Source organism: Canis lupus, chromosome 19 (genome assembly GCF_003254725.2).
Source record: "Canis lupus dingo isolate Sandy chromosome 19, ASM325472v2, whole genome shotgun sequence".
In the NCBI taxonomy this organism is placed as follows: Eukaryota; Metazoa; Chordata; class Mammalia; order Carnivora; family Canidae; genus Canis; species Canis lupus.
Genome location: NC_064261.1, coordinates 44,813,981 through 44,841,659, shown reverse-complemented (window position 1 = coordinate 44,841,659; position 27,679 = coordinate 44,813,981). Strand labels below are relative to the sequence as shown.

General features: G+C 35.1%; 1 protein-coding gene and 1 long non-coding RNA gene across 4 annotated transcripts in view; both read left to right on the top strand.

Annotated features, from left to right (window-relative positions):
• Window positions 1–27,679, top strand: part of LRP1B (LDL receptor related protein 1B) — a 1,837,374-nt gene that overhangs the window by 486,101 nt on the left and 1,323,594 nt on the right. The gene's annotated exons all lie outside the window — the stretch shown is intronic.
• LOC118351524 (uncharacterized) overlaps window positions 1–27,679 on the top strand; it is a 106,580-nt gene that overhangs the window by 52,614 nt on the left and 26,287 nt on the right. For 2 of the 3 annotated variants that reach the window (XR_004807082.2, XR_004807083.2), the window contains exon 2: window positions 13,325–13,413. The exons of the other annotated variant lie outside the window; for it this stretch is intronic. This is a non-coding gene — a long non-coding RNA (uncharacterized LOC118351524). The remainder of the gene's footprint in view (window positions 1–13,324; window positions 13,414–27,679) is intronic. 3 annotated transcript variants of the gene reach the window in all.

Sequence of the window (27,679 nt, the reverse complement as noted above, 5' to 3'; positions counted from 1 at the left end):
TCCTAATCTTAAATCTTCCCAGAAAAGGAGATTCCTTTCCTTGGCAACCTACTGCAATTTCACAAACAGTTCTCACTTTCTTATAAGGCACCTTGAACCCTCCTACCCCATAGTGTTTCGTTGACTTCAAAAGACCACTTATGTTTATTTAAAAGGTAGTCATTACATCATCAGCTTGAAAATTCTCTCTTTTCCAGACTGAGCATACTGTATTTCTTTGACTTTCCCTTAAAGGCCATATGGTCTCCTACATTCATGCTCCCCCTTAAATGCAGCCAAAGTACTGCATTTTCTGTTAAGTTTAGTACTAAACTGTTTCTAAATGGTTGTGCTGAGTGAAGATGCTGAGTTCAGAGGTGATGTAAATGGATAGATCAGGAAAAAATGAGTACCAGTAGTATTTTGGGTTTCTTTTATTTTTGTTATTTTTTGGGTACCTTCCCAGGAATGGGAAAAGCCAAAATGCTTCTTCCTTTTGTGTCTTATGACCATTTATCAGACAACTGGTCTTCATACTAACTGTGGTCAAGGAAGACATGTCTTTTCTGTAAACAGAAAAATGGTCCTTGTGAACATGGAATTTATCATGACTACTAAATGTCACATAATAACATATAAAAATATTGTATGTAACATATTTCCCAATAATTATAATTTGGTTATCATAGTAAAAATTGCTAATAGGAAGGGAATGATTTTGTGGGAGAAAGAAGAGTAACTTTAGAGTTGAACTAGGTTATAGTTCTGAACGTATACGTATGTGTGTATATATGTATCTATGCATATGCATATATGTGTGTATCTCCTCTAAACCAGTGTTTATTAAGCCCCTATTGTGTATAACGAATTTTCCTCAAAACATTTAATCTTTTATATGGATTCTAATATCCTTTCAATAACCCTATGAGGTAGCTGTTGTTGTTCCTATTTTGTGCACAGTGAACCTAAGAATCAGAAATGCTGGACATTTTCTTAATGTCATATAACTAGTATATTAGAAGTCAGGGACATTGTAGTGTCCTCTCTATCCAGCACTCATTCCTCCACATCAGAAGCACCTCCTGATAACATCTGTAAAATAAGTGTGAATTCAATGTCTAAGGCATTCCTCTATGAACCTTTTTAGCTCAACTTTCTACCTTAGTTCTTTGTGGGGCAAGTACTGGGAACTTCCCTTTCCCCAGTACATCAGTTTACAATTTCCAGTAGCTTGCACATATGTGTGCACAGACAATGGGAGACCTAGAGGAAAGAATGAACAAGTTGTGATATTGAGGCAGCTCTGCCCACAAAACTACACTTCTGAAAATAGTTTATAATAGAATCCCCATGTTCATCTCACTCCAACTTAAAAAAAAAAAAAAGTGCAGACTACTATCTCATTATCTCAAATATATGTGTTCCCCAGTTTATAGATGTGAATGGAATATCCTTTACCTCTCACCTCCTTTCCCTTAGCCAACCTAGAAGATGCACCCTGGGTGAACACAATTTTCTGAAGTCTGTAGACTGAGGAAGTTACTTCTGTCACGTTAGTTATTGCATTGCCTATAAATCAAAGTAATTTAAAGAGGGCCAGCCTTCCAGTCATGCCACTGCTGATTTCTAGGTTACTGGTGCTGCAAGTGTGGCCAAATAATGTGTCAGACGTTAGAATAGACAGCAGCTTTTGCTCGGCAAATTATTAATTCTCAGATGTCTACTTTTTAATTTCCCGTACATTTCAGATCAACATTCTCTCCCACCCTTAACAGTATTCCTTCAGCACATTTTTCATGCCTTTTCCAATAAGTTGGCCATTATGTTTGTCTTTTAACTGTGAGGTTAACATTGTTCTCTCCTCACCCTTTAATTCTATTGGCGATCAGTGCTTTTACTGCATGATTTATCTAGGTTTTATGTGGCTTGAACCAGAGTTGACTCAGTTTAGGTAGAAAAGACTTTCTACAAAATGGACCTTGTCATTTTAATCTCTCTAAGAACAGTTTTATTATCTGCTATTTCATTTTGTGGTTAGTGCCACTAAACCTTATTTTGTGTTCCAAGGGGCTTTGCTTATCCCTCCCATATGAGGCGTAAGAGCTATGATGCTCTGGCTTTCATTCTTTATTTTTCCTTCAAGCTTTTCTCATGCCATCCCTCTTCTTTTTCATATCCTCTATGACTTCTTCTTTCTAAAATTAATAGCTTGCCCAGGATTGTGCTACCTAGGAAAATATCCACCTCCAAGTGATTTAAGAAAGCCTGTATATTTTGTTCATGACACTCCTGTTAAGATCGCAGTCATTTTCTTACGTGGAGTACTGTCATGTAGGTAATCAGAAAAGTACCCCCCCACACACATACACACACATACTTTCCTTTGTGCCTTGTTTTATCTATAAGCATGTGTGTCCCAGTTTTTTTTTTTTTTTTTTTTGCTTGGAAATTTGTAGACACACCCCCCCTCAACCGCATGGTCTGGAAAACACTTACTTAAACATATGTAATCCCCACAACAACACTTTAAGATTGGCAAGAGTATGCTGCTTCCCTCATTTGTAGATGAGGAACCAGACTCAGAGAGTTAGTGAACTATCAAGCGTCATATAACAAGCAAACGGCAGAGTAGAAAGTCTGTTGTCATTTCAAATCCAGACTTTTTTTTTTTCAAGCTACACTGACAGATTACACTTGCTAAAATGATCTTCCGTGTTGGATTGCACACACATTTCAGGAATCTAGCTTCATAGCAAAGTAAAATAACTTCTTACTTTAACCTAAAACAACTTTTCAACAGTACTATGGACAATTAAAATGTAAGATCATTGAATAGTATTAATTCTTACTCTGGGTCCCCTGCAGAAGCATTCGGGACTCAAGACTATTGCTTGTTTCTATTTTGCCATTTTTCACCCAGGCATATTATCTTTCATTGTCTAGTAATATTAGAGGCTGTAGCATGTACATGAAAAATGCCTGTGGAATATAAGCCTTCATAATGCCATTTTATGGGGTAGCTTCCTTGGGAGATAGTTAACTGCTATTGGTTATTAGAATTATAGCACTGCATTTAAGAGTTGAAAGTGAATTTTAAAGTGTTTGGGAAGCATCCCTAATTCAAAGCCAGTTTTATTATGTTTTAAAATAGATTCTACAGTTCACTAATCTAAAATACAAACTACATACCCTATAGTGAAAGTAAGATGAATATTCAGTGCAGTATTTAGTTTTTAAGTTAATTATGGCATGCTCACGCCTTTCTAAAATCTTAATTATTAAGCTATGAATATCAGTGTTGGGGACACCTGGAAACTCATAAACTCCAGTGCATAGTATCTGAATGCAGATATTTAAAAAATGAAACATATTAGATTAGATCTCAGTAAAATACACCTAATGATACAATTATTATTGCCAGTACTTTAAATAAATGAAATTTAAATTATTGCAAAGGAGTCCAATTTTCTCAATAGTGAGGAGAAAAAGATAATTGAAAGTTAATGAATAATAGAAAGTATACCTCGATTCAAAGTGTTTATAGCTATTGTTTGCCTCAGTGGGTATTTAGTAAACTAACTTCAGCTCTCTTTTTAACAAACAATTTAACAAACATTTATTGGGCTTATACTACTATGCACCAGACCCTGAAGATACAAACTCGGCTCCCCACCATTAAACAACCTAAACAACCCCCACCACCACCACCACAGCAACACTCTCATTTGGACACAACACTCTGTGTGAAGAATGAGATGAATGAAAAGTATTGTGAGGATAGCAATGAAATATAGAGATTTATTCCGATTCTATTAGCAGTGGGGTTGAAGTATTTTTTGGGAAAAAAAAATATAGAAGGTACCACAGGATCAAAGCTGAAGGATGACCAGGAAGGACAAATCTGATAGAATGAAAAGAAAATTAGATTTGGGTAACCTACAGTCTGTATAAATCTATCTTTTACTCATAGGGACATTAAATCTTTTGTCAGGTAAAAACAAAATATGTTTAGTATACTCTAAATCAAAATAATAGACTTAGTATTAGATTTAAATATTTGCAGATCTTGGATGAATATATCTGTAATTACTGTCATTGTCAGCAACTCATAAAGGAAACTCATGGATTTAGAATTAGAAACTGGTTCTTTTTTTTTTTTTTTTTTTAGAAAGTGGTTCTTAACTTCAGAAGGAATATGGGGATGTGGGCATGAATTTCTCTATAGTGTTCTGTTTTTGTTGTGATTGACGCTGTTGAAGACCAAGTAAATTATTGCAGGTGATTAAAGTCATTGGTTTACAATTCAGTCTGGCTCAAAGCTTCTTTCGTAAGTCATCATTTCCAAGGTGAATGCTTCCGGTGTGAGTTTTCAGGGTTGGGAAACATGGTTGTGTTTTCCTTTCTTCGTTGCATTATATCTGTCCTGTGAGCTGACCAGGCAAGTCTTAGAATGTAAGTTTGTAGCAGGGTAAATAAGTAACAAAGTGGAGGTTACAAGGGAAAGGGGAACTTTGTAAAAGCACATTGTATAAAAAATGTTAAGTATTTTCTTTCTTTTTTTTAATATATATATTTTTTTAATTTATTTATGATAGTCATATAGAGGGAGAGAGAGAGGCAGAGACATAGGCAGAGGGAGAAGCAGGCTCCATGCACCTGGAGCCTGACGTGGGATTCGATCCCGGGTCTCCAGGATCACGCCCTGGGCCAAAGGTAGGCGCCAAACCACTGCGCCACCCAGGGATCCCAAGTATTTTCTCATTTATTAGCTTGGATCTTGACTAGGAAGGGGAGGTTTTCCTGTAATAATCTTGAAGTGATTCTTTAGTAGGAAATCTAAGAAAGATAAGAATCATTTGAGTGGCAACTCACACAATTAACTGAGATAAAGTAAGCAATATATACATTCCAATTGTGCTTGACAAGCAAAAATAGATGCAGAGAATTTCAGAAATTATTTGATAGGATTCTGGTATTAGGACTCCTGGTCAGTGAGGAACCTGTGGAAAACACTTGTTTCAAAATATGGCTATTGTAGCACGTCCATTCTGATCCAGCTCACATTCTTGCTTCTCTGATGGTGTCCTACTTCCCCTAATGCTCTCCCCAGCGCAGTGCTACTGCTAATCCCATTCTTACTTAACCTTTGCTTTAAATATATTTGATATTTTATATTTCCAATATCACGTGAGCTTTCGAATTACTTGCTGATGCTGACTCGTGAGCTCTGGAACCATTACTCTGTGCGGGTTTGCATGCTGCCTTCTGCTTTTGTTGACCTTGGCCTCGTGTGTTACCTGAAACTCTACTTGTTTGTTTACATGCTCAATTTTCAAAATGTAGAAAAGAGAGCCTCAGATCATGCACGTATTTTTTTGCCCAAGAGTCATAGTAGATGCTTTGCTAGCCCAGTGACTTCATCCATTTTTTCATCCATCATGGTGTCTTCCCCTATAATAGTATGTATACTCCAAATAGCTTACCTTAATTAGCATATTTTAACTTCCATTGAAGACCTGATATCTAATAGTGGTTTCTATAATTTTGCACAAGGAACATATGCATTTCTTGGTACTCTTTGGTTGCCTTAGCTTCATTCTCAAAAACTTGTGTCCTATATATATTATTTCTAATGATTTTGTTAAGCTTCTTGTTTTTCCTTCTACTGACTAATCCATTAATCTCTCATTCTTACCCCAATACTTTGATGATGCAGCTTTATCAAGCCCATGTGCGCTGTACCATTGTACACATCTTTGCCTTAAAAACAAGTTTACGTGAATGTATTCACAAGGCAAAATTCTAAGCAGTACAGAATTATACAAAACATTCTGGTGTCCCTTCATTTCTTCCCCACCTCTCATTCCCTTTCTCAGAACTAACCATTTGCTAGTTTAGAATATGTTTTTTGAGGCATCTTTCTGTGTATTTGCATATATACATATGTATGCAATATGAAATAGATATGTTAATTTACATAAACATATGTATTGTTCTGTAATGTACTTTATTCATTTATCCATATGCTCCATAGGTGATTATATGATAATACATAAACTCCCACTTCATTCTTTTTAACAACTTGAAGTATTTCATAATGGAAATTATGCATTTTTTAGCCACTTTCTTACTGTAAGATCTTTAGTTGGGTTCACATTTTTTTTTTTTTTTTACCATTCATAGAGTAAAACAATGAACATTCTTGTCAGAATGTGTTGATATTATATGTGACACATATTCTGATAATTTCAGGACTAAATCCCTACAATTGGAATTCTTGTGTCAAATATTTTATAATTCTAATTTTGAGAGACACTGCCAGTTACCTTACAAAAAGACTTTACCAATTTATACAAAAACTGTAAGTTTCAACATTTGATATTATTTACCAATTAATCTATGATTTTGCCAACTCTGTGAATGAAAATTTATATTTTGTTGTTTTAAAGTACATTTTCCTTGTTACTGAGGTTGAATTCATTTATTTTTTTTTTTTTAATTTTTGTTTATTTATGATAGTCACACACAGAGAGAGAGAGAGAGGCAGAGACACAGGCAGAGGGAGAAGCAAGCTCCATGCACCAGGAGCCCGACATGGGATTCAATCCCGGGTCTCCAGGATTGCGCCCTGGGCCAAAGGCAGGCGCTAAACCGCTGCACCACCCAGGGATCCCGAATTCATTTATTTTTGTACATTCAACTTATTTTATGAATTCCCCAATACCTATATTATATTGTTTTCTACCAAGTTATTCTAACATAATAAGAGTTTTCATATATCTGATATTAATTTGTACATACCACTGATTTAGTGGTGACTACTATCATAGTAATATATATTAGTTATTTTTATATTTCTTCTTTATACAAGTAGATATTAAACCTCATTAGTTCAGAGTCCTTTTATATCTTTTTTATCATGTTCAGTACTCAATGTAGACACAAATAGGCACTTAATATTGATTGTCAATTGACTATAGAGGCTACAGTGGAAAAATTAAGACAATGGTCACTAGTAAAATGCTGCTGGCTCAGTGAAGCTCTGTGTTATTGGGTGACTTATTGGTTCAGAACATAGAAGGATAGTGGATGAAAGGGACCCATAAACTCAGAAATATGACTATTAATTTTGGTCTGTTAGTCTCTCCATATGTAGTTCATTATTTTGCACATTCACTCATCAAACAATGAGTTTATCCTCACTCATTAGTTTAGCTATTTCCATGATAATACATATGGAAAGGTGGGATAACCAAAATATTTCAAAGGCTTCTCTCAGGAAGTCATGTCTTAAATGTTATTCTATAGGGTAGCACACCAAAGCCAACTAAAGAATTTGGACACATTCTATTTCTCATATCACTCATTTTGCATAGTTTTTTTTTTAATTAAATTAAATTTATTTTTTTAAAGATTTTATTTATTTATTCATGACAGAGAGAGAGAGAGAGAGAGTTAGAGAGCAGAGACACAGGCAGAGACAGAAGCAGGCTCCATGCAGAGAGCCCGATGTGGGACTGGATCCTGTGACTCCAGGATCATGCCCTGGGCTGAAGCCAGGCACTAAACCGCTGAGCCACCCAGGGATCCCCTTTTTTCAAATTTTAATTCATCCTTTATTTAATAAAACATCTCCCCCCTACATATTTTTAAGCACATGAAGTTATGCACAATTTGCATGTAGATGTCAATGTTGCTAAGTGAATAGGGAACTGGTTTTCTCAGGAAGAAGGGATATATTCTAGGTTCAAGCAAATATAGTAATAGCATTTTTTTTAATGGTTCACCATTTCTCTTACTCCTAGCTAGCCTATACTTCACTTCTAAAAACCTTATTAGCTTATTTGCCATGTTCTAAGGTAATATCCAGTGTGTTCCATCTCTAGTCAAGGAGACATGGTTTGTGATTTGGAAGATTATGGCTTTCTCTAAATTACATTTTAAAAGACTTTGGGCTATTTGTAATCAGTATTATCATGCAGGTCATTGGAGAAACTGTCTTTCTCACCCATCTTGTACATACAGTCCCAAAACAGCAATCTTTAATTTCTTTATCTAGGAGGGGAAGGAGGTTGGGAGATGGATGGAATAAAATATTTCTCAAAGCTATCCTTGATGGTATGTGTATGTGGTTGTGGTTTTGGCTAGAGAGAGCTAAATATATGTTCTCCAATCAAGTTCAAGTCGATTCCTCATATAAAATCCTTAGAGATATTCACAAGTATCAATGGTCACTTTACAATAATTACAATAAATAATTTAAATGAATAATAAATGTTTTAGAATGTCTCAGCTTTCAATGGGAAATTGTATTGACAGGAAAAATCAATGATCCAGCCAAACTTCCCTGGATCACTCTGAATGGAAATGGACCATTACAATCATGCCACCAAGAGTCTGTCAAAATTCAAGAAAGATAAATAATTTATTAATTTAATATAAAAATAGCAGGGATATTAGTTGTACACAACTTTTAAATGTTAGAGCTACATTTTTATATATGGTATATATACTCCATATAATACTTACAACGCACAATTGATGTGAAAATATAATTGTTGAAATATTTTAAGAGGAACATTGAAATATATGGGAGGAACAATAGGTTGAAATGAAGAAATCTTCAGTTTTTAGCACCTGTTGCTACAAGCTACTTCAGTAAATTAAAAGAATGTCACTCATTTTTTCTAGACATAGTTTTTTTTTTTCCATCCCTAAAAGAGAGGGCTTGAACTTGGCAATATTCTAAAATCCCTTCTATCTGTTAAATTCTATAAAGGAGTGTAATTTTACTATTTTAAATGATTACAAAGGTTTATAGTTTTTATAGCTTTGCTTTTATGACACCTTGTTGGTCATATCTGTGATTTATTCCATGCAAAGTCCTGCTCAGGAATACAGCTATCCAATTATAATATTGTTTTGGTGGAAAGAGAACAATATGTTTTAAGATGCACCTTTTTTTGATAGAATTTATATGAGCACATTATATCAGAAATGGGCACTGCTAGTGTACTTTAGTTTCTCTCAGAGCTCATTCTCCCAGTAGGCTTGTTTGTTCTCTGAATACTCTTTATCTTGAGATTGCATGGAGGAAGAAAAAAAAAAGTGTAAGGGAAATAATTACTCATGTTTAATGATTTCAACTAAAGTTCTGTAGCTAATCTCTTTGGAATTGTGATCAAGGGTATTAAATTATTGGTTCTCTTTTCCTTTCTTTTGACACAAATGTTTAAATGGAAACAAGTGTATAACATGAATTCTGTATTACTCTCTGCTATGTTAATCCAACAACTTTAGCATATGTGGTTAATTTTCTTTAGATGCTTATTTTTTACAGTTTTCCTTCTGAACTCCAGCAGTCTTTTAATGTAGTGTGAGTGTGCATGTGAATATTCATACAAATAAGTAAATGTTTAATGGGCACAATGTTTCTGTTTCTGATGATGAAAAAGTTCTGAAAATGGATAGTGATGAGGCACAACATGGTGAATGTACTTAATGCTACTGAATTGTACATTTAAAAGTGGTTAGAATGATAAATTTTATGTTAGAATATTTTACTACAATAAAAAAATAGTATAGCAAGACCATTGCATTAATTACGTCTGGAGTTATATTGGTAAATTCAAAGGAAGGCACTTCCCTAGAAAATAAAGACTTAGAAAATACTTCATATCTAATATTTGAGGCTAACTTTTTTTTATGCTGGATTCTAGATTCCTAACTATCCCCAAGCAAGTCTGCAGTAATAATGATTTGAAAGTAATATCTCTGTCTCAAGGGTGTGATGACCTCTGTGGGTCTATTAATTCCATATCCATATACATGTTTATAGTTCTTTCCTTATAACCAGAATATTCACCTCTGTCATTTTGATGATATGGATGTGAATGGAATACACAATTACAGTCGTTAGAGCAAGAACAGACCAACTCAGAGTACTAGCATCCCCACAGTTTTGCAAAGCTTTTTCCTTTGAGTTATTATGTATTAGTTTTCCTATGCTTACAAGAGGCTAACTATCACCTTATTCTCAGGGATAACAAAAGCAATATACAAATGAAGGGGTACAGAGGGATATCCAAAATGCTGTTCACATGGGACATTCTTAATTTGAAGAAGAAAGTCAATTTGATAGTACAGGAAATGTCAAAATCATAAATAGATTCGATCCTTATTAAAGCCAGAACATCTTTAGAAGGTAATGTATTAGGCTATTGTTTTCATTTATGATGCTATGGAAAAGGATGATGGTCCTGTCCAAGAGAAAGGCTTTATGCTTTTGTGAAACTCCTGCAGCACTTAACACAATACATTCTCACAGTATGCTCTCTATGAATATTTCATTATTTAGCCTAATTGACACAGAGCTAGGCCAACTTTGTGAAACATTGATCAATTTTCATGTCATGGTTAACTGGTATCTCTCTAGCTTCATTTCCTCTGCATTCCTGCATTAAATCCCCAATTCTATTTGGCATTATGTCCCAAAAAAACTTAATATTAAAAGCCTCTCTCTATTCTCAAGCAGCTTATTTGTAATTTGAAACTGTGTATTTTAAACCAGACTTGGGGAATAACTTCAAATCAAACCTGTATTTTGTGTAAAGATTGAACAGTATGGTGCTAACAATTCTCATCAGTCTGAATTTCTTCAGGAAGTATTTAGGATATAGAAATAATATAATGAACTAGGCTTAGTCAGGTAAGATTACACTGACAGGTTAAAATGGGGTAGCCACAGTGAGAGAACAAGCCTCAAGGATGGTAAAGAGTAACAGATACTGAAGGAAATAATGACACGAGCCAGATGTCTGAATTGAGTGATGGAGAATTGGAAATATTCACTTGCTAATCATTCTTTTAAGTGTTGAGTTTTTAACCATTTTGTAAATACTAGTAATGATTTTTTTTCTCCTCTAACACATTTTCTCAAATGCTTTCACAGTTTACTACAAGGTACTTAAAATTTGGTATTTGTAGCCTATAGGTAATATAAAAAAAGTCATAAGATAGGGTTATGATCACAATATAGTAATGACCCTCTAGGAAAAGTAGAGTACTGTAATATGAATCTTAGGGGAAATAATCATACAGATGCAGAAACGTAAGGCATAATTAGAAGTTAAAAGAGATTAAAGAGCACTTCAGAAAGGTAATGCAATATGCATGTTTGATAGTAAACTGCACAGTAAGGGAAACACTGACTGGTAATTCAAATCGTGACTGGAGACAGTGATTTCAACATCCCTTGTGCATGTTTTGTCATCGTAGTCACTAATTAACTAGTGGCTTTTTCCTCTTTTGTGTTGACAGCATGATTTGCTGTAGCTTTCAGATTTTACTCTATCTGATTAGTCTGAAGCAAGAGGTTAGGGAAATTTTTGCTAAATTAAAATGAATGGGGCGCCTGGGTGGCTCAGTTGGTTAAGTGTCTGACTTCGGTTCAGGTCACGATCCGGGGGCCCTGGGGTGGAGTTCTGTGTCTGGCTCCCCAGTCAGCAGGAAGTCCGCTTGTCTCTCCCCCTCACCTTCTGAAGCCTCTCCCTCTGCTCATACTTTCTTTCTCTCAAATAAAGAAATAGAATCTTTAAAATGAAAAAAGCCAAACAAAAACTCCATAAAAGACTAAAATGGAATTCAAGTAGGAACCGGTAGTTCAAGATGTAAGGAGGCTTCTGAGTACGACAGTTCAAATCTGTTAAAGAATCCACTACGAGGATTTTTGTCTGGAAGTTTGATTTTATTTCTGCAGGTTTGCTTAAGAGACTTTCTGTTCCTTTATGCTAGTGACTTAGTACTTTTTCTAACAGTCTCATTCGTTTTACCTTTGCCTTGAGCACCCTGGAAATCAATACAGTTGGCACACTCTGTTCTGTGCTCAACACCTGTAGTTTCCTGCATGTGATGGTTTGAGAATCTGCAGATGCTTCTTAATCTGAGAGCCACAGTGTGGCCCGTTTGTCCAATATAACATTTTCCAAAGCAGCAGGGAACGTTAAGCTACTGCTGTGGGGGGTAGAACATTGCCTTTTGTTAGCCATAGGGTGCAAGAGAGCTTGGATGAGGTTAGAATATTATTTTTGTTTTTGTGGGTGCTTTTGAAGATTGTATTGATCCAGCTTATGAATGCCTTGACATGGGGTGGGATTGCTCTTCTCTCGTGCCATTTTTTTCTTTAGCTTGTTAGTGACTTCCCTCTTGGTGGGAGCAGAGGATTTAATCAAATAGCTGGCTGGGAATCCATTCTCTGCAAGGGTCACATGAAGGATATGGATTGTCTATCGCAAGAGAGAGAGGATTTGGCCACAGCCCTGGTTTGATATATTAACCTTAGATTCCACTCTCTCGGTTTGAAGTCCAATTACCAAAACGGCTGGTTAAACAAACCCAAGTTACACTTAGAGTTAAAGCTAAAAAATATCAACCTTATAGGATTTGCAGGAGGTGGAAAGGAGGAAGCAGGGCAAGAATCTTGCTCAGAAGGGATACACAGAGTAGAAGCAACACTACCTAAATGATTTCAAATCTTTCTTATATTATTTTAACTATTTATTTAGAGAGTGTTCCAGGCACTGGAAATAAAGTCATGGTGATGGATTCGTGCATCCATGGAGCAGACATGATCCCTTAAGAGTTTACTACTTAGAAAGTGCAGCTACCAAACATCAAATTTAAAGTATTATAAGGGAGTGTTGGCAACCTAATCTCTTCTGGGGATCAGAGAAAACTCTCCATGAGAAATGATGTCTAAATTGGGAGATGTGGAGATGGTAGGAGAACTTCACGTAACTTACTGCATTTAGTTTTCATGATTTCTTACCACTTCTCTCATACCATCCCCATCTCTCTCCCTCCTCACCCCCCGGAAATGACTTTAGTAAATGGAGGGTGAAATGCCATTGGGCATGTAATATATTAGGAAACTGTGAATCTAAGTTTTCCAAAGACCTTTAAAAGTCATTAGTCATAGTAAGTTTGAAAAACTTCAGATTTCACTGAGAGATCTAAGTCTCCAAAGAAGTAATATGACCTTTGGACACCATGTTTCTCATCTTTAAATGATGACAGTCCTTATCTTAATGATGGGTTGGCAAATTAAATGAGATAGTCTGAAATCCTCATAAAATCCTTATTCGTAATAGACAATTATCATCACATCTCCCTTACCTCCCCCTCAAAGCAACCTTGCTTGAGGACTGAGGGATATTTATCTTACCCTGTTCACATGTTTATTATCCTTAAAATCCAGCTTCTTAAATTCTGGTGGGTCACTCAGCAGGAGAGTTCTGTTGAAAGACATCAGCTCTCCCATCAAGAAATTTGTTTTCTTATATTCTAGTCATCTCATACCTAATATTAAGAATGTGAACGAAGTTGGCTTCTGTGTGTACCAATAAGGAAACAGAAAGCTCAAGAAGACATACTAAGGTAATGACTTTTCTGAGACCTACCTCCTTTCTGAATTCAATGTAATATTTATCTCCATCAATCCATCAAATCAAGCAGAAAATTATGTCGTATTTACAATTTGGTATTTATCATCTGTTCTTACCGACATCACACAAAAAATGTTAGAGAAATGTCATTTACTTGTGATGCTTTTTTTGACTCAGAAATCTAGATGAAGATTCTTAAGTGAGTCTGCAAGTTTTAGAGTCTTAGAATCCTATTCCCTGATCAGACCTTTGTTTCTTTTTTTCTCCCACTCACCTAATGTGAACTACCTCTAAACCTTCCAAAATGTCAAATTATTGCCGTATTATAATTTATTTTTTAAATAGACTTTAGTTTTTAGAACAGATTTAGGTTTACAGCAAAATTAAGAGGAAGATACAGAGATTTCCTATGTACTCCCTACTCCCAGGCATGCATAGTGTCCCCATTATCAACATTCTCCAACAGTGTGGCATATTTGCTAAAATTGATGAACCTACTCTGACACATTATCATCACCCGAAGTCCGTATTTTATCTTAAGGTTTATTCTTGGTATTTTACACCATCTTCCTCTCTCCTTCCCTCCCTTTCTCCTTCCCTCCTGCCTTTTTTCCTTCCTTCCTTCCTTCCTTCCTTCCTTCCTTCCTTCCTTCCTTCCTTCCTTCCTTCCTTCCTTCCTTCCTTTCTTCCTTCCTTCCCTCCTTCCTCTGTTTATTTTAATATTATTATATGGGTTTTGAACAATTTAAAATGACATGTGTCCATCATTGTATTGCCATACAGAAGAGTTTAGTTGCCCTAAAAAAAATCCTCTATGGTCTACATTTTCATTCCCCCACCACCCCCTTACCTTTGGCAGCCATTGATTCTTTTACCATCTCCATGGTTCTTGGCTGGAATCATACAGGATACAGCCTTTTAAGATTGGCTTTTTTGGGCAACCCAGGTGGCTCAGTGGTTTAGCGCTGCTTTCAGCCCAGGGTGTGATCCTGGAGACCTGGGATCGAGTCCCATGTCAGACTCCCTGCATGGAGCCTGCTTCTCCCTCTGCCTGTGTCTGTGCTTCTCTCTCTCTCTCTCTCTCTCTCTGCATCTCTCATTAATAAATAAATAAAATCTTAAAAAAAAAAGATTGACATTTTTTTACTTAGTAATGTTCATTTAAGTCTTCTTTATGTCTTTTCATGGCCTGATAGTTTATTTCTTTTTAGTGCCAAATAAGATTCTATTGTCTAGATATAGCACAAGTTATCCATTTACTTACTGAAAGACATTTGGTTGCTTCCAAATTCTGGCAGTTATGAATAAAACTGTATACATATCCATGCACAGGTGTTTTTGTGGGCATGAGATTTCAGTTCATTTGGCTCAATACTAAAGAGAGTGACTGATGGATCATATCCTAAGGGGATTATATTGTCTTTCAAAGTTGTCATATCATATTGCATTTGCAACAACAAAGCATGAGAATTCCTGAGGGTTGCTTCGCATCCTCATCAACATTTACTGTTGTCAGTGTTGTAGATTTTGGTCATTCTCATATGTGTATATTGGTATCTCATTGTTTTGATTTGCAGTTCCCTAGTACTGTATGCCATTGAGCAGTTCCCTAATGCCATAAGCTTATTTGCTATCTCTGTGTGTATCTTCTTTGATGAGGTATCTGTTGAGGTCTTTTGCCCATTTCTTAAATAGGTTGTCCATTTTCCTATTTTTGAACTTAAAAGACTTGTGTATTTCAGATAACATTCCTTTATGAGATATATCTTTTGTGAATATTATCTCTCAGGCTGGCTTATCTTTTCATTCTCTTGATACTTTCACAGAACAGATTTTAATTTAATTTTAATGAAGACCAACTTGTCAATTATTTCTTTCATGGATCATAACTTCGGAATTGTATGTAAAACATCATTGTCATACCCAAGGCCATCTATGTTTTCTCCTATGTTATCTTCTAGGAGTTTTACAATTTTGCATTTTAGATCTAGGTCTGTGACCCATTTTGGGTTAATTCTTATGTTGAGTGTAAAGTTTGAGTCTAGATAATAAATACTTTTGCATGTGAGTGGCCAGTTGTTGAGAAGACTATCTTTGCTTCATTATATTGCCTTTGCTCCTTTGCCAAACATCAATTAACTATATTTATGTAAGTCTCTTTCTGGGTTCTCATAATTTATTTTTCATGTTCATTTCTCTCATGTGTTGTGAGTTTCATAAAGAACCATATGATACAGTAGCCTCTGTGTGCCTATGACCCTAATATAGGAACTAGATAAATATTTGTGATGTGAATCTCCCTATAAAATTAGAATGATTAATTTCTCCACTGAAAATATAATTAATATAAAGTTAAAAGTGTTCTCTTCATCTTCTGGAAATATGCAACATATAATTAGGAAATTCTCTAGATCTTCCCAAATTACCTGACCATATAAGTCTCCTGGGATATTTTTAGTCTTAAAGTTTCCCACAACTCTTTAAGGATGGGTCCTGGGTATCTGTTGCTGTTGTTTTTTAGTAAAAATCCCAGGCAGTTTTTATGCTCAGGTGCCATTAGGTAGCAACGATGCATGTGAAAAGTGATTGCAAAGTTCAAGGTATCTAATGTTGCAAGTAAAGAAATACTACATTTATTCAGTTTATTCATTCATTTACTTAGCAAACATGTACTGAGCTCTGAGTACATCATGTACTATGCCTGGGAAGAAAAGGTAAATTTAGTGACAGGTAAAAGGTTAAAAGAAATGGGCAAAGAGTATTTGGAAAGATTGAGGAAGATTCCATATAATAGATAATATTTTTATCATATCCTTAGTATGTTTTTCATCTGACTTTCTTTTGACTTTTCCTTAGCCCTAATTAGGATGGATATATGATCCAACATACTTTTTTAAAAAGTCCATTATCTCAGGCAATTGAAATATCCTATCATTGAGTATAACGTTAATTACATCATTCAAGGTACCATTCCAGGTTTGAATAATTACATACATTTCTGCTGAATCATATTGGCATTGTGTTGGTGCCCTGTTGAAGACTTCATCAGCTGAATGAATTCTGTGACTTAAAAAGAGAGAAGGAAAGGACCAACAAACAGCATTTTACTTTGAATTACTATAAAAAGCTTAGAAAAGAAAATTGCTAGTAGGAGCAAAACACTTTTTTTTTTACCTCGTTAACAATTATATATTTGAAAATGAGATAGGAATAATAAATAATATTGAAGTAAACTTTGGCTTTGAAAATAGTAATTATATTTAAATTGGAAATCTGGCAATATTATCAGATATATATATATATATATATAAAATCAAACATGCATATGCAATGCACGTATATATTATCAAACAGGTATACACACATGCACATGAAAAGATATTTATCAACAGCGTTTTTAATAATGTTTCATTCCAAAAGTAGAAGATTCTGAATAGTTCTAAAAAGCATGCATTAGCTACCCACAAATGAAGACAAACTGTGATTTTATGTTTTTTAAGAACATAACATCGGTAGTCTAGTCTTCTTATATTACTAGCCACTGATACTTTGGATGTGTTACTTAACCTCTCTGGGCATCACCCTTTTCACATATAGAATCTTACCGGATTTTTGCCATTTCTTCTACTTCAAAGTTCTGTAATATATTTACTGAGTATGTATGGCATTATGCATATGGCTGGTCTTCAATAAAAAATTTGTTTGAATAAATAAAGAACAACCTACACTCTACTAGCTGCCTTTAAGGGATCTTGTATGAAGATTTACTTACTGGGTAGATAGCTTCCTATAGACTATTTACATAAACATATATATGATATAAATTTTATTCCTTACATTCTGTGTATATATTATGTTCTAATAGTGTTTATGCATTAGACATCACAGCATGTCTCTCTATATAGCCCATTGAAAAGGGAATCAGAACTGTAATATAATTTGCCTTGCATGCCCATTTGGGAATGTCTAAATGACTATGATATTGTCAGGCAAAACTGAGGGTATTTTACTGTGAGTCTACCTAAGACCAAATTACAAAAGGCTGTGCTTCGAGAAGAGAGGAGATTGCTACCACGAGATCAGGAAAGATAAAACATAGGCAGTGTTTAGGCAATGATAGGAGATGGAGATATGTGTAAATTACTCCTTTTTTTTTCAGGGTATTCCTTCCTCTGGAATTCTCCTTGATTCAAATAATGAGCAAGGATTCCTTACATTTCTGAGTATCATTATCTGCCACTACTGTGTTGTTTTTTACCATCTTCACAACTTCTTCATATCAGTCAAGCAATTTATTAGGAGGAATTTATTGGAAGAATGCGATTGCTTCATTAATTCAGAATTTATTTATTTGGGTGTGGCCAATGTTAGTTAACGTTACTGCTTTCCTGAAAAGTAATTAAAAACAATTAAGCGACTGTAGCTTTGAAAACACTTTAAAATACACATTCTTAGTCGTTTGGTAAAGTACCTTTAGAAAATTGGGCACTTCCATTTCCAGTTGCTTTTTTTTTTTTGAGTAATTTTAGCCAGTTCCAGCTGGACTTGCCAAAGTCTTCAAGGGCAAGTTGATGTCATGCTGAACCGTATGTGTTATGCTGATAATCAGCATCATTGGACCTGAAATACTGCCATCTTTCTTTTGTGTGATTGACCTTGTTATTTTAAAGGTAGCAGGGACAGGGGGAGGAATTTGGCAAAGCATTGAGAAATCAGAACACTTCATAGCTCAGCAGTTCATTCTAGACATTAAGGTCAGACCAGGTGCCAAATAATCTGACAAATTTGGAATGAGCAGCAGGACAGCTACCTAAAGAACGTCAGAAGTTCACAATGTCACCATAGCAGCACAAAAATAGGATAGCTAACTAGCAATCCTTTACATCATTTGGTTAATATTGTTTGCAGAAACAATGAACTCTTCCTGTTTATTTTCTGAAGAGGCTGTATGGATGTAGAACATGTCAATAAAAATGGATTCTTACATAGTCTGGGAATAGTTAATGCATCCATTTGTAATGGGAATCACTTTACTGATGTGATAGCAAGAAGTTTGAGTTCAAAGGGCACTTTCTAAGTAGATATATTGAAAGATATGCTGCAGAAAGCCATACTACCCGCTGATGTGCAAGTTCTAACAAGGAAGTTAAGTAGAGTAATTGACATGAAAGTCACACAAATCAAAAAGAATCCATTGTATCTTTATCCAACTTTTTAAAAAATGTACCATTCTAAGGTCTATAAAGGAATTTTAAACATTGGATACTTTACTGTGATGTTCACAGATGAGCAAATTTAAACATATAATGTACATTTTAATTCATGATATTTTTCCTAACCGGAAACAAATAGTGGAGATTATCCATTAATTAATTAAATCCCTTGATATGAAATAGGACAAATAATATTTTAGTTATTTTTATTGGTTCTATTGCTCCATTCCCCATATTTTCTTCGTTTTCAATCCCCTGAATATTTTCCTCATTCCTTTATTTTCACATCAAAGCCACAAAATCAAAATTGTGAGAGCACCTCTCACAAAATTGTCAGAATAACTATTCCATTTTCTGCTCTCCCCTAGAATAGAATAAAGATCTAACTAAATCTAAATATTTAATTTGTTACACACTTGCCTACTCTAGGAAAATATTGAGAAATATTACTGCCCGATAACCCTTAATTTTGACATAACTGACATAGATCTTATAATTAAATTGGGCTTCTAGTTTGAGTAAATATGTCATGAGATCATTAATATCTAGAAAATTCATATTATTGATCAAGTCTTTGCATAACACTGATTATAGAAGTTTTGCTTAAATTTATCTGATCATTTAGTTCTAACTCAAGTGCTCTGGTATTTTCTACCTTCTCAAATCACTATCACCCATGTAATAGGAAATGGTCAGAATTGACCATTATTTATATTCATTTTATTGTCAAAAATATTTAAAATTACTATAAAAGCCATAAATACTAGTTTCTCCCCTTTTACTTAATCTGTTTTTGCCAGCTGAGAAAGAACCTCAAAATACTGCATTGACTCAGTGGCATTATTACAGAGGATTAGAAACATAAATACTTGCACATGTATACAAAAGTATGAAGGATGGAGGTAGCCATTTATTGACCATAGAAACAATCCCAACATTTTGTTTTTCCAGATATAAACCCTGATGTAAATAAAGATCATTGTGCTATGGTCTGGCTGTTTTGTTCCCCTGGGAATACATGGCCTTAGACTTGAACAAATGAGAAATACACCTCCTCTTACTAAAAGGTTAATGAAATTCTTCCTGACTTTTTGGAGGAAAGTTCAATTTGGGTTTTTGCCAAGATCTGGAAACTTTCCCAGTATGTCCAACTAACCTGAATGATATAAGTCACTTTAAAAATCAATAGTATAACCAAGACTTCAACTGAATGGGTTTTGAAAGGGTGTCTTCATTTAAATGTGTCCCAAAAAAAAAAAAAAAAAAGTGGTAAAATTGGGACAAGAAAAAGGGAGAGATAACAACTATGGCTGTAATAAAGATTCTGGTTTCTATTATATTTTTACTGATTCAGTATATTTGAATTTTGTGTCAGTGGTATTGTGGCACTGGCACAATCATGAGTAATTCCAACAGAAAATAATCCCATCAAATATGTAAATATATCCAATGTAATCGCTTATGTAAAGTAAGAATTCTTTTTAAGTCAGTATAGTAATATAATAGTAATGTATATATAATATATATACTATATTATATATATTATATACATACTATATTATATATTATATATATAATATATTTTATATAATATATATATATATATACTATATTACTATATACACACACACACACACACACACACACACACACTGTATCATTTCCCTGTAGTATCTAATGTGTCTGGAATGAACTTAAAGAAGGAAAAGGAAATCTTTATTGATTCTTCCACATGCCACTTCTGTTTGTTTCATGGTCAAGGGGAATTAAAATTATCATCTTTAAGGAATGCACCCAGTCATGCCTTTATCAATTAGGTTGTTGAAATAATCAATGTTATATAACAGTTGTTTGAGAATCTGCTCCTGGAAAGGGAAAGTATATGTCACAAATTACTCCTTTACTAATCTTTACTGCAGTCCTTTCATGGATATGTAAGGTATATTGACTTTGAAAAACAGCCAATTATTAATATCATGAAATAATTATGTTAGATGATCATCAACATTAGCCCTTTAATCTGCTAATAGGGTAGTTTTAGAGTGGGTGGTCACTTGTTCTCAAGTTAGGGTACTACCAGAAGTTTTGTTTCCCTACGAGAGAAATAAATGCTATACCTCTGTTCTGCCTAAAGAATGTAGTTTAATCTCCTTCCCAAAGGAATCCATCCATCCTCTAATCTTATCTTCTATTTGTGGAGTGAAATTGCTGTTTTGCCACTCTGGTTGAACTAAGCTCCAGATAATTTGAATTCATTAATTCACAAACCCTCTTAGGGTTCTTAATAACTTATATTTTTAATATGTGGCAGGTTATTATACTTTTTAAAAAGCAGGAAATTTCCTAACACATATTTAAATGAAACCAATCAGTCAGATTATAATGCAAATTAATCACATTGCAGAATCATTTTTGGCTTCTCTTTATCTAAATATCATTCCCCCTAGATTCTATCTCCCCAGTGTCTCTCATATGCATTATTTATTTATTTTTAACAAAGATTTAGTATGCCCAATAATATCCCAAGCTGTAAAGTAGATACAAGAATGAAACAGTAAATGTTAGCCCATCTGGTTGTTAAAAGAGTTCACAGGTGATGGTGAGAAACAACTGTGAAAATGAATGAGTAGTAAGTACAGAGGCAGAGGCAGATAATCAGTGGAGCAAATATTGTCTATTTAAGCCTAGGCTTTTTGGTTGTAAGAAACAACTTCCCTTAAAAAGCTCAAAAAAAAAAAAAAAAAAAAGCAGATTGAAGTGAAGGGTAGGTTAAAGGCTGTAAGTATTCAGAAGTCAATCAAGACGGGAACCACTGACTAGCAAAGAAATCAGTGGGGCTCTAATTAGAGTAATTCTGGATTCAAGACAGCCTTGAAGGACCACAGCAGATGAAATCCTTGAATCTTTCCTATAATATTCACTTTTAATGCAACTTACTTAACTCTACAAGTTTATTTCTGTCATTTTACCTCTTAGTTCAAATTCTAGAGAGAAAAAAAAAATAAACTGGTGTAGCTCAGCCTCTGGGTGGACTCCCTTTATTCAGTTGCCCAATTTGATCCTTCACAGGGTGAAGAAGACATTGGCCACCTCGGTCTCTACATTGGGTTAGGGGCTAAGGGCAGGGCTCAGGTAAGCTCTGCAGGCCAAATTATATCAAGTGCCATGTCCTTTCCACTTTCATAGCTATTCTCATAGTTTAATTCTTATTTTTAGACAATTATAATAGCATCCTGACTCCCTGATAAAGACCTAAAACAAAGGGCATACAGATAATCTGTTAATTTTTATAGATGTTCTTGTGGCACTTAGATTCAATTTCTATTATAGTATCATTAACTTACAAGTCCACTCTGAGAGGAACATACAGGGAACTAAACACATGTTTAATGAACGAAAGAATTAATGAATCACTGAATGACAATGATTTAGCTTACTTTGCAGTATAAAAGGCATTAAACCTTATTTTTTTCAAATTGGAATAAACAGAACTTTCATTAGTTACTGAATCCAAGGCAGACAGGATATTCCACGTTTAGAGAGATAGGGAGAGCACTAACACTCCTCCATTGCTTCTTCCTGTAATTATCAGCACCACGGATTTGCTAAAGATGTGATGTGACAATTACTAACTGGAGGGAAAAGCACAAGAGAGAGGACAATAATTTCCTATTTAAGGGCAAATCCTGATTTTCAGTCTGTAGACTTCAAAATAAGTGCACGCCCACAAGTGAGTGCATACCTCACACACCAGGCAGACATAGGACTTCTCTCTGGGCCTTTTGCAAGATGGTTTATGTTTTCTTGTCTCTTGCTGTGACCAGTGCAAAGCAGATCTTCACTCCCTTGAAAGCCTAGCCTCTACTCCCTATAAAAAGAGTAAGAATTACCTTTTAGCTCTTGTTTCTTTTGTTTGTTGTTATTTAAGCTTACTTTAAAACAATTAGGATAGAACACTAAAACACTAACAATTGTTGAGGCTAATTGGTGGTAGGAGTTTTTTTTTTTTTTTTTTGTAGGAGCTTTTTATCACAGTCTTTCTACCTGTGGGGTATTTACAATTTTACATGAGAAAATAAAATAAGAAAAATCACAAAACATAGAGTAATAATTGAATTTTTAAATTTTACATATACCTACCGTATCTTGCTAATCCATCAGTGTCCTGGGATTTGTTTTGAGCCCTTTTTACTGGAGAACTCTGCTTGTATTCGCTGAAGAAAAAACCCCTCATATTCTCTTACCATAATCATATGAGAGAAGATTAAGAAGAGGATGGCTAAATAAGGAAAGCATTGGATGTGAGAAATTTAGGGTAACTTTTAGAGAAATAAAAATAGCCATATTAGTCTCTGAACATTATTTTAAAGACTAACATGCATAATTCTATTCTACAGTCCTTCCAAATTATACCTCACCATATTAAATTAGACTCTGAAAGTTGCCCCAGGAGAAACAAGGATGATCATCTAAGTAGTCTACTTATTTTCCATAATGCTTTGACTTTGTATAGCAATACCACAAATAACCATTGACTTGATTTTTCTCTTGCTTTCCAATCTTTTGTTTTGTATGTTCATTAATACTTACTGAGGCTATAAGTTGTGTTAGGTACTGATCAAAGCACTAGAGGTAAAAATATAAAAAAATCACAGTTCATGTTTCGGGGAGCACACGATTTTATTAAGGAGGTGGGCCTCCAAATATAATTACAATATGATAAGCTTTTCACAGAAACATGCCTCAAATGCTAAAATAAAAATAAAGAGAGAGACTAAGCAGCTCTCCCTACAGGAGTTGGGGAGGGCATGGCAGATATATGAACATTTTGCAGGACTTGAAGAATGAATCTGATTACTCAAGTGGAAAACAGTAGATGCCCGCTTTAGAAACTCAACTTAGGGGTGATGAGGAGTGGGGAAAAGAAGGCAGATAAATTAGAGTGACAATTTAAGAGGCTTAATGAAATAGTATTTGCAGGTGATACTAAGTAAGACAGTGAAGTAGGATCACAAAGAGCAGGAGTATACAAGAAATATGTAAGGAGATTAATTTGAAAAATCTTCATAACATGTGAAATTGGAAGCCAATAGGTAGTCGAAAGCATTTGGGTGCAATAAACATAACCTGATACCTTGTGTTTGCAAAAATGAAAAAAAAAATTTGGTTATAAATCTGAGGAATATAAGGAAATGTTTCCTAGATATACATGTTTTTACATGAATTAAAATTATAATGACTTTCGGTTTTTTTGCATCTGCAAAATTACCTTTTCAATAGTGTATTTAAAGATATCTATTGCCAGAAAATGACATATATGCAAAAGTAGCAGTGAAGAAGGTGATAAAACTTCTAACTAATTGATAGCAGAGTATCAGCTATTCTTAAAATACTAGTTATGTGAAAACTGAGCAGAGTAGGGGGTGGGCAAAGTCAATTTGGTTATTGTTTTCACTGCCTAACGTATTGGATTGTTCATATAAAGTCTATATCATTTTATGCAGCATTTTAAAAACAACAGGGATTTAAGGTGGCAGTTTGATTAACTTAAAAATAAAGGCAGCCATCATTTTTTATGGCTTTAATGTATTCTATGGAGGCCTGGATCTTTGTTTGCCATTACTGTTTATAGGATTTATGCTATTAAAGCCTACCCAGCTGTTACCAAATCTCATCCTAAGAATAAAATGCTAAGACCTTACTTGAGAACCAATTTCATGTGTGGCCTCAAATTTGCATCTATATAAAATAAACTATTCTTTATCTGAAACTCCTTAAATGTTCTTCAGAGAAGTTAAGTAAAAGTCCGTGTTTTGAGTCCTATTATCTGGTAAATTTTGATTTATGTCAATATTTCTGTTGTCATACCCAGGATAGTCATGTAAATTGCTTTCCTTTGGAGATGATTATATTTTTCTAATTACAAAAACTATAAGAAGTATGAATCTTTTATAAGCCTGTTGGAAAACTTAGGCGTGAGAAGCATTGGGCCTAATTTGAGAGTTTCAGCCCCATGCATTAGTTTTATTTATTCCTTATTGAGCATCTATGAGCATCTGAGCAGCTGGGAAATATCAGTGAACAGAACAGACTAGGATATTTGTCTTTGTGGGATTACCTCCTAGTAGAATGAAAGAGATTCTATACAATAAATAATAAACACGGTATCTTAAACTATATTTTGAGGTCGTTCTGAGGCAGAATTTCTTCAATTTCTTTCTTTCTTCTCGCATTTGCTATAAGCAGCAAAGAGAAACCAGGTTGTGCCTTCCACAGTTTGCTTGGAGATCTCCTCAGCCAAATAAATGCCTAAATTGATCCCTGATCAGTTCAACTTGCCTCCCAGCAGTAAAAATAACTCAGCCGGGTTCTCTGTCTCTATATAACAAGGATCGCCTTTCTGCCACTTTCTAATGACATATTCCTCATTTCAGTCTGAGTTCTTACCAAAAGTACATTCAACATCCATATTTCTACCAACACTTTCTTAAAGGCATGTTAGTACCTCAAAACTCTTTCAGCCTCTACACATTTCTTAATTGCAAAACCACTTCCACATTTTTAGATATTTACGCTAGAGGCACACCACTTCATATGGGCAAAACCTTTATTAATTTCCTAAGGCTGCCCTAAAAAGGTATCACAAACCGAGTGGCTTAGATAACTGCAGTTCATTCCGTCAATCTTAGAGGCTCACTGTCCCAAATCAGGGTGTCAGCAGGGCTGATTCTCTCTCAGGGAAAGTCTGTTTACCACTTCTCTCCTAGCTTCTGGTGAGAGCCAGCAGTCTTTGACATCCTTGACTGGCAGATTCATCACTCCAAACCCTGCTTCCATTTTTACATGTCATTCTACCTATGTGCCTGTGTGTTGCCTCTCTCTGTATGTGTCTGTCTCTGTATCCAAATATCCCTCTTTTTGTAAAGAGACCAGTCATCCTGGATTAAGGCTTACCTTAATGACCACACCTTAAACTGATTCCATCTGCAAAGACCACATTTCCAGCAAAGGTTGTATTCAAAGATGTTATAATTAGGACTTTCAACATACAGGCATACCTCAGAGAGAGAGAGTTTCAGTTTTAGAGTGCCAAGATAAAGCAAACATCACAATAAAGCAAGTCAAACGAATTTTTTTTATTTCCTAGTACATATAAATGCTGTTTATACTACACAGCAGTCTATTAAGTATGAAATAGCATTATGTCCAAAAATATAATGTATATACCTTAATTTAAAAATACTTATTGCTAAAAAATGCTAACCATCCTCTGAGCCTTCAGTGGGTCATTATCTTTTTGCTGGTGGAGGATCTTGCCTCAATGCTCATGGCTGCTGACTGATCAGGATGGTGGTTGCTGAAAGTTGGGGTGGTTGTGGCCATTTCTTAAGACAACAGTGGAGTCCATACCTTTAGTTAAATTTTCCTGTCACAAAAGATTTCTCTGTAGGATGTGCTACCGTTTGATAGCATTTTACCCACAGTACAACTCCTTTCAAAATTAGAAGCAATCCTCACAAACCCTGCCATTGCTTTACCAACTAAGTTTATGTCATATTCTAAATGCTTTGTTGTCACTTCAATAATTTTCACAGCATCTTCCCCAGGAGCAGATTGCATCTCAAGAAAACCACTTTCTTTGTTCAACCATAAAAAGCAACTCCTTATCTGTTCAAACTGTATCATGAGATTGCAGCAGTTCAGTCATATCCTCAGGCTCTGTTTCTAATTTAGTTCTAATGCTGTTTCCACCACATCCACAGTTAGTTCTTCAACTGAAGTCTTGAGCCCCTCCAAGTCATCCAGGAAGGTTGGAATCAACTTCTTCCAAACTCCTGAGAGTATTGATATTTCGACTTCTTCCCATGAATCACGAATGTTCTGAGTGGCATCTAGAACAGTGAATCCTTCTCAGAAGAGTTTCAGTGGACTTTGCCCAGGTCCATTAAAGAATTACTACCTATGGTAGCTATAGCCTTGTGAAATATATTTCTTAAATAGTAGTACTTGAAAGTTGATCACAGAATGGGTGTTGTGTTAGCAGGCATGAAAACAGCATTAATCTCATAGTACATCTCCATCAGAGCTCGTGAAAGACCAGGTACACTGTCAATGAGCAGTAAAATTTTGAAACAAATTCTTTTTTCCACCCTGAGAAGTAGTTCTCAACAGTGGGCTTAAAACATTCAGCATACCATATTGTAAACAGATGCCATGTAGGCTTAATGTTCTATTTATAGAGCAAAGGTAGAGTAGATTTAGCATAATGCTAGATGGCCCTAAGATTTGGAGGACGGTCAGTGAACATTGGCTTTAACTGCCTGTTGCCAGCTGCATCAGTCCTTAAGAAATTCCGTCTGTCCATTGAAGCTTTGAAGGCAGGTATTGACTTCTCCTCTTTAGCTATGAAGGTCCTAGATGACTGCAGTTTTCAATAGAAAGCTATTTTATCTATAGTGGAAATCCGTTCAGCATAGTCACCTTCATTGATGTTCTTAGCTAGATCTTCTGGAGAACTTGCTGCATGTTCTACATTAGCACTTCCTGTTTCATTTTGCACTTTTATGATACAAAGACAGGTTTTTGTTTTGCTTTTTTGTTTGTTTGTTTTTTTCATAGCGTCACAACCTCTGCTAGCTTCACACTTTCTTCTGCATCTTCCTTGCCTGGTTCAGCCTTCATAGATTTGAAGAGAGTTGGGGCTTTGTTCTGGACTAGACTTAGGCCTAAGGGAATATTGTGGCTCATTTGATCTTCTCTCTAGACTACTAAAACTCTCTCCATATCAGCAATAAGGCCATTTCGCTTTCCTCCTCATGTGTTCACTGGAGTAGCAGTTTTAATTTCTTCAAGAATGTTTCCTTTGCATTCACAACTTGACTAACTGGTGTAGGAATTCTAGTTGCCTTCCAAACGTAATCATTTTTGGTTTTAACTTAAGGTGAGAGGCATGTGACTTTTTCTTTTACTTCAACACTTAGGGGCCATTGTATGGTTACTAACTGGCCTAATTTCAGTGTTTTTGTGGAAATAAGGGGGCCCAAG